Here is an 8,249-nt window from a genome sequence, read left to right on the forward strand (position 1 = left end):
GGGTAGGGAATCAGTGTCTTTCTTGGGGGAGTGGCTTATTATACAGTGACGCTTTCCCATGCTCACCTTTTACAGGTGTCCACCTGCTCTCTCCATTTCTCACAGTATGAAGTTTTCCCTGCAGACAGCTTCCAGCCTCCAGAACTATGAGGGAAATGATCTTTCTTTTTTAAACTACCAAGTCTCGGGTGATTTGTTACAGCTACAGAAAGTATACTAAGATATTATTGCAACCCTGCTAGTTCTCATATACCAGGATGCTGTGCCAGCAGAACCTGAGGCTAATCTTTTGGGGCATACCAACTACTTCCCTCTCTCCTTGTGTCTATTTATTGGTGTTCAGATTCATCTCCCTCATGCTTATGGTTCCTCCAGAGGATGCAGTGTGTACTTTCAAATTTGTTCATATGGCCTGGAGTATGTAAATAAAGTTTCTTAAATCATAAATAGTTTCTGCATGAGCTATACTAGGCTTCGTGGCTTTTTATGTTATTTTGGCTATTAGAGGGAAGCATCTATGGGAGAGATCTGATGCTATTTTTAGGCTGGGCTAATCATGGGTTCCAGCTTGGACACTGGAAATCTTGCTCCCACTGGGTTTGATAAAGGCTCTAGGTTCTTTAGTCAGCATTTTAGAACATGGACTCTTTGGAAGCTTCTAGCATAGCTCATCCATGTCCTGGTTTTGCTCCCTAGCAGGGATAACAGCAGCAGCAGCAGCAGCAGCAGCAGCAGCAGCAGCAGCAGCAGCAGCAGCAGCAGCAACAGCAACAGCAACAGCAACAACAACAACAACAACAGAGGTAATGGTTCTCAGTCTAGATTATATTCCTGCACCAGACCTGAGTGCTCTGGCTACCAACCTTGGACCCCAGCTTGGACAGGCTTCTCCAAATTCCTAAAAGGTATGACATGAGAAAGGACTTGATCAGAGTCTTTCTTAATACGGGGAGAGACTGGAAGGAGGATGCCATTTCTAATTGCTTCGAAGCTGACCAGAAAGCCAACATTACTGTTGGGAAGAAAAAAAGCTTCCTAAACTATAACCATTCATTAAAAATTCCCCAGCTTCTGCAGCCTTTCCATTTCAAGAGAAGGGGACAATTTCAGCATCACTGCCACCAAGTGCCACCCAGTGGAACATGTCATCTCATTAGCATTCATCAAGCTAATGTAAGCCTGGTGCCAGGCTCTGTGCTGCTCCCCCACGTTTAGACACAGCCGTTTCTCTTAAAGGACCTCTCGTGATAGGGAGCAGCACACATATACCAAGAAATTAATTCTGCTCCAGTCTCAGAAGAGAGAGAGACTGGTGGTAAGAGTCTACTGGAGCATAAAGGATGGGCAGGCCTTGAGTAGAACAGTGGGGACCAGAGGAAACTTTAGGTTAGCATGTCCATTCGAGCTTTGTCTCTGAGAATGAGCAAGAAAAAATCTTTCAGGCACAGGCTGAGTTATTGATCTTCCAGGATGCTTGGAGGCAGGAAGAGTATTTGTGGGTTCTAGGAAGGGGAATTGCTGAGTGCTGCCTGAGCCACTGGGAAGGGAGAGAGCAGAGTTAGACAAAGCTGTTGCTGCAGGATACAATAACCAGGGCATGGGATGTGTAAGTGGTTGGGACTTCGGGAATGGGCAGTGGGGGAGGGGAGCTTTTGGACTTTCAGTATTAAAATGTCATAAGATCTGGAATTTAGAAGCTACAAACCCAACAGAAATAGGCTAGTTAGTCAAGGGCAGGGGACAGCAAATATGACGTTAGAGACATCGAGAAGACCACAGAGCCTGCCACTTCGGCTCTGTTGAGTGTTGATAAGAACCCAAACCCAACAACTAGAGTGACCGTGACGCAGCTCAGCAGCTCAGAGCAGCCAGTCATTTGTATTCCAGGAACCTAGAACAGACTATTCAAAGTGTGGCACCATAGGTGCAGTCTGATCCCCTGCTTGGTAGAAATGCAAATTTGTGAGCAGTGCCCACACCCTCTGAAGGCATGTTTGAGGACAAGCCCTGGCTTCCTGGGCGATTCATGGCCTCCCCAGTTCTGGAGCTCTGGGTCAGAGCCTGGGCTTCTGAGATTCCACAAAATTCACACTGGTGCTGATGAGCAATATGCGACCTGTGGTATCAGAGTCTACATTTAAAGGACATCTCTCTAGAGTCCAGTATCCATTGAAAGGCTTTTCTGAGCTGTGAACATAACGTCTCAGGGTTGTGTATGACTATCGACTGAAGTAACATCAACAACTAAGTACCTGTCTTAGTCAGGGTTTCTATTCCTGCACAAACATCATGACCAAGAAGCAAGTTGGGGAGGAAAGGGTTTATTCAGCTTACACTTCCCACATTGCTGTTAATCACCAAAGAATGTCAGGACTGGAACTCAAGCAGGTCAGAAAGCAGGAGCTGATACAGAGGTCATGGAGGGATGTTACTTACTGGCTTGCTTCCCCTGGCTTGCTCAGCCTGCTCTCTTATAGAACCCAAGACTACCAGCCCAGAGATGGCACCACCATAAGGGGACCTCCCCGCTTGATCACTAATTGAGAAAATGCTCCCACAGCTGGATCTCATGGAGGCATTTCCCCAACTGAAGCTCCTTTCTCTGTGATAACTCCAGCCGTGTCAAGTTGACACACAAAACCAACCAGTACAGTACCCAAAGGGAGTAACTTTTTCCAGGTTGTTGTGTGCTGTAAATTGATTTGTGATTAAAAATTAAAGGGTGTTACAGTAAGTTGGGACCTTGACATATGTTTATGGTAACTGCGTGGGATATTCTGTCTCTCTCTTTTCCTAGATTATCTTAAGACTTTACTCCAGGACACCTTTTCATTTCCTCCTTCCTCCTTCCCTCCTTCCTTCTCTCTTTTGTTTCTCTGTTTTTTTTATTATTCACAAATTTTTTAACAAGGCCAGGCCCATATTCATTGGAACCATGGGCTGCAATTTTGTATGAACTCACCTCTGTCTGTCTGTCTGTCTGTCTGTTTCTCACTCACTCAGTCTGTCTGTGCGTCTCTTTCTCTCTCTCTCTCTCTCTCTCTCTCTCTCTCTCTCTCTCTCTGTGTGTGTGTGTGTGTGTGTGTCTGTGTGTCTGTGTCTGTGTGTGTGTGTGTGTCCTTGTATGACCTTCACTGGAGCAGGTATCATGTCTTGCTTTATATCTTTTTATATGTTAATCTCCTAGCATAATACCTGACCACAGTAGACCTTGATGAGTATCTATTGAGTATGTGAGTGTGATGGATGCCCTCTAAGGTAGCTCAGCAGATGCTTTCTCTCTTCTGTTATTGTCTTCCTGTTGCGCATAGAGCAGACAGTGTGAGCATCCTCTACTGAGTCATGTATGATGAAAGTAATGAGCTATATGCCAAGTGTGGTGGCTCCCACCTGTCATCCCAGAACTCAGCCAGCCAAGCCAGTAGAAGTGCCATAAGTTTCAGGCCAGCCTGGGCTACCTAGTAAGTTACAGGCCAGCCTGAGTCACAGTTGAAACCTAGATCAAAACACAACACCATACAACACACGAGTTACGCACTAGCATTTTCAGCTAGGTTACAGGAAGCCGAGGCTTTCTCCACATCTTCCCTCACTTCTTTGCCTGGCATTCTAAGGTGAGCCAACTGCCACACCTTATGCTGTTCTATGGAAGGACCCAAACGCCAAGGAACTGGCATCTCTGGATAATAGCCAGTGAGAAACCCCCGTTTGTCAAAGACCACTATGTGAGTAAGTTTAAAGACAGACCCTCCCTTGGCAGAATTTTCATACCTTGTGGCCTTGGGAGAGGTCCTGAGACAGAGAAACCCAGGTATACCATAGCTGAAACTTTGACCTTTACAAACTATGAGATAATAAGTATGCGTTGTTTGAAGCCATGCTGTTTGGGGGTAATTTATCATATAGAAATAGATAGCTAATACAATATGAATTACTGAGAATTATGTCAGTCTATCACTACGACCCACCTTAGCCTTCTCTTTCACTTGGACATATTATCCCAGCTATATAAATGGGCACATGGATGATCAGAGAGACCAACTAATTTGCTCAGGTCATAGTTGTCAAGTGACAGGTACAGGATTTGAACTCACATCAGTCTACTCCCAAAGCTGAACTCTCGTCCATAAACCATTCTGCCTTAACATTTAAGGCTGATCTCATTTTGTACACTCATTACCAGGGCCAAAATGGGGAAAGGAAATTTCCCAGTTCTTCACCTTGTATAGGATGAATCATACTCTTTTCTAAGCCCTGTTGGTTCAACTCTTTCAATGAATCATTCACAAAGATACTACAAATTGAATTTTGATCTTCTCTTTCCTCCCACTCTCACCATCGTCCTGATTTCTCCAGCCACTGCTGTTTCTCAGACCCACCACCATGACTCACCATGTCAATGCTCTTTGGGGAGTGGTGTATGTATAAGCGGGTAGGATGGACTGAGGGTGAGTCACGTCCCACATTGCTGATCTTACTGTTTGTTTGATTAACTTTCTTTGAAGAGCAGCAGTCACAGGCTGGGGAGGGGGGGTAGGTTTGAAGAGAGAAAAGGGGGCCAAAAGTAAGGTAGGACCCCAGTGATGAAGCCACTGGAGTGCGTCAGTAAAACTGATAATTACAGAGAGTAGATAGGGATCTAGATCAGCTATGGAGAGAAGCATGAAGCTGTTCTGCCATCTTTGCCCAGAAGTTCAATAACAGGGCAGTTCTGCAGGGGTGGAAAGAGACATGCCCATCAAAAGCAGCTGTCTCTCATGGCAATTACCCAACATTGCATATTTATCTTTAACATTTATGCCCCCAATAACCAGATTCTGTGGGTTCATCTAAGCCCCCATGCTGAGCACCCCAGATACCTCCATATTCTCTATGCATGTGTATAGAAAGAATTAGAATGTGCATTCTCAGGTTGGGAGGATATAGCTCAGTGGTGGAATACACACTTAGCATATGCAAGGTTTTGAGGTTGAGCCTCAGCAAAAAGAAAAAGAAATATATGCAAAATATAATATATATGTACATATGTAATAGAAAACATATAATATAAAATATATAAATTATATATAAATATATTTTATATATAATATATAATGTATATATAATGTGTATACATTATACACACACACATATATATTTTTCCCATAGCTTAGACTGAGATGCTTCATAAGAATTTGTCAATTAAAAACAGTCCTTTAGTGATGTTTTGAATAAAATGTAAACAAAGCCAGAAGGCTCTGTTTACTTGTTAAATTGCCTGAAATAGAATTGTACCACCTAGCGACTGATAGGATTACCAATTTATGAAGTCTAGAAGTTGTTGCTGGAAGATCTTTCCTGCACGCTCTCTCTAAGCTTGCTGCCCCTGTGCATAGCTCTGCTTTTAATACCCTCTTGGCAGTTGCTTTCTTTTCTTCCCTTGATTGCCTCTGGATATACTGTAATCCTCTTTTCTGGTCACTGTCCCTTTTCCTCCAGGTAAATGAACCACATCCAACCATGGGAACAGATGCAACAGTGAAAAGAACATCCCCGTCGCTTTGTCTGAGACTGCCACTCATGCCTGGGGTTGCAAGGCAGACATTTTTAAAAGTCTAAAAGCTTGGGCATGTTTAGGAAACAGATGGGAAACAAATGAAGCATTGAGGGTTTGCAAATTCCAGTTCTTTCTTATCTGTGTGCTTGGGAGTGGGTGGGGCAGAGAAAAGGGAGGGAAATATGAGGATTTGGGCAGGGAAAGTTTGCAATTTTTCACATTCTTCTTGCATATGGGCGGAAGGAAGGATGTGAGTAGGAGGCGTTTATCTTTTGCTTTGTTCTTTGACCATTCCCCAAATCACTGAGCTCCTTGGAATTCAAAATTGTTATTACGGAGTCCCTAGTGCATAGCTCTGTGATTCTATGTCAATTCATCCGACAAATGCACATTTCATCCAGGCTAAGGAAGGCTGGAATAGAATGAACTTCATGCTGGGGAGTATGGCTCATGCCTGTTATCTCTGTATTAAGGAGGCTGAGCCAGGAGAATTACTGCAAAATTGAAGGTCGGAGTGAGCTAACCTAGTTTGGGTTACAGTGTGAAAACCTGCCTCAAAAGACAAAACACAAACCCGAGATTTCATGGGCATACAGGTGAGAACACACCAGAGAGGGGCCTTTAATTTTTTCTTTTTGCTGGATCTAAATTGCCCAAGTCAGCATGCTGAGTGGTTTTGCTGGTCTCACACGTGAATGTGAGGCTGGAGACTGAAGTCAAGGGAAGGACCAGGAAGCGCTGCAGCAGTAAGCTTTCAGTCACTGGGACAAAACGCCTGCGATCATCAATTTCGATGGAGGAAAGATTTCTCTTGACTCACAATTTTGGTACACAGTTGCTTGACCTGGATTGTCTTAGGAGAGGCAGAAGTGTGTAAAGGAAACCATCAAACAGAGAATAAAGGACCAGGGTCCTGGTATACCCTTAGAGGGCATATCCTCAATGATCTACTTCATCTGATTTGTGCCCCCTCCCAATAGTCCTATCAGCTGGATATCAAGCCCTCAACCCCTGAGACTTTGGGGGATATTCTAAACTCCAAATAGTAAATAGTCTTCCCAATTCCTGGGCTGTGATAATACCTATGTATGGTTAATGTGAAATGAAGTGTACCCCATAGGCTCCTGTGATTGGATACTTGATCCCCATCTAGTGATATTGACTTGAGAGACTGCAGAACCTTTAGAAGATAGGGCTTCCTGGCTAAAGTAAGTCATTGGAGGTGAGTCCTTGGGGATATGGTATCCTTGACTCGTCCCTGCCATGTCCTCTGCTTCCTGGTGTGGTTGTCATTTGAAAAGCAGTAGCCATATCCCCATCCCATGCTTGGGCAATGCTTTCCTGCCACGATGGACTCTCCCCCCTGAATTTGCTAGTGAAAATAAACCTTCCCTCCTAGCAGTGTTTCTGCCAGGTAGTCTATCATAGCCATGAGAAACCAAGCATTGTGATCTCATAAGGAAGTTCAGCGAATACTCACTGCAATCCACCACTGGCAATCCGTGAGCATCTCCTGTGTGTGTGTGAAAGAGAGAGCACCAGAAACCAAGAGGCCTGTTGCTCATGATCTCTGCATCCCTCATGAGGCGAGGTGAAGTCAAAACCAGAGTCAGTTCATCCCAGATGGCCCAACCTCTGCCATAGAGGAATTTGACTCCATCCGTCCCCTTTCCTTGAACACAATGACAGGTTGTACTGGCTAGTTTTGTGTCAACTTGACACAGCTGGGGTTATCACAGAGAAAGGAGCTTCAGTTGAGGAAATGCCTCCATGAGATTCAACTGTAAGGCATTTTCTCAATTAGTGATCAAGGGGGAAAGGCCCCTTGTGTGTGGGACCATCTCTGGGCTGGTAGTCTTATAAGAGAGCAGGCTGAGCAAACCAGGAGAAGCAAGCCAGTAAAGAACATCCCTTCATGGCCTCTGCATCAGCTCCTGCTTCCTGACCTGCTCGAGTTCCAGTCCTGACTTCCGTGGTGATGAACAGCAGTATGGAAGTGTAAACTGAATGAACCCTTTCCCCCCCAACTTGCTTCTTGGTCATGATGTTTGTATAGGAATAGAAACCCTGACTAAGACACAGGTTCACAGTTATATGTGACTAGAGTTCTGCCCTATCCCTGAGAAGCTCAGCCCTCACCCTGCCCATAGTATGACAAATCAAGCCTGTGATTGGAGAAGTAGATTGATAATCAATCCATAAAAAGTTCCAACTGCAAAAGCAATGCAGAGAAATCAGATGTGTGTGTTCCAAGATAAAGATTTCCCAGGTAAAGTCATCCTGCCATTAACATTATGCTATTATAAACGTAAATGTGTTGTGTATTGTAAATGTAGTGGTACTCCTTACTTCATATGTTTAACTTGAGGTGAGGGCATGAGCACATGTGTTTAAATAACATTTTAAAAACATCTGTGTTTTTTTTTTGTTTGTTCTTGTTTTGTTTTACAAGTTACAGAAAGAGTGCCTTCAAGTAAAACGATCTTTGAAAGGAGATCCATTAGATCCAGAGTTTATCAGGGAAAGGTTTTTGAAGAGGTGAACTTAGAAATGGATGTTAAACTGACACGTGCAGAGACAGGTCTGCATCCAAACCTCCCCGTGGCTGTATTTACCCATCCACAGAATGGACAGAATACACAGAGATGGCGGCAGTTCTATAGGAATGAAGTGTGCCAACGTGGGTGTGGGACCCAGGCAAGTAGGAAGTACC

General features: G+C 44.2%; 1 long non-coding RNA gene across 3 annotated transcripts; it reads left to right on the forward strand.

The window, feature by feature from the left end:
* Nucleotides 1–778: 778 nt before the first annotated feature.
* Nucleotides 779–5,657, forward strand: Gm33968. Of its 3 annotated transcripts, none has more exons than XR_378871.4 (3): nt 779–905; nt 4,357–4,448; nt 5,479–5,657. It is a non-coding gene; the product is annotated as a predicted gene, 33968 (long non-coding RNA). The 3 variants fall into 3 exon arrangements; XR_870324.2 differs by lacking the exon at nt 779–905 and adding an exon at nt 3,110–3,729; XR_870323.2 differs by lacking the exon at nt 779–905 and adding an exon at nt 3,110–3,725.
* Nucleotides 5,658–8,249: the final 2,592 nt, after the last annotated feature.

Source organism: Mus musculus, chromosome 8, assembly GCF_000001635.26.
Source record: "Mus musculus strain C57BL/6J chromosome 8, GRCm38.p6 C57BL/6J".
Classification (NCBI taxonomy): Eukaryota; Metazoa; Chordata; class Mammalia; order Rodentia; family Muridae; genus Mus; species Mus musculus.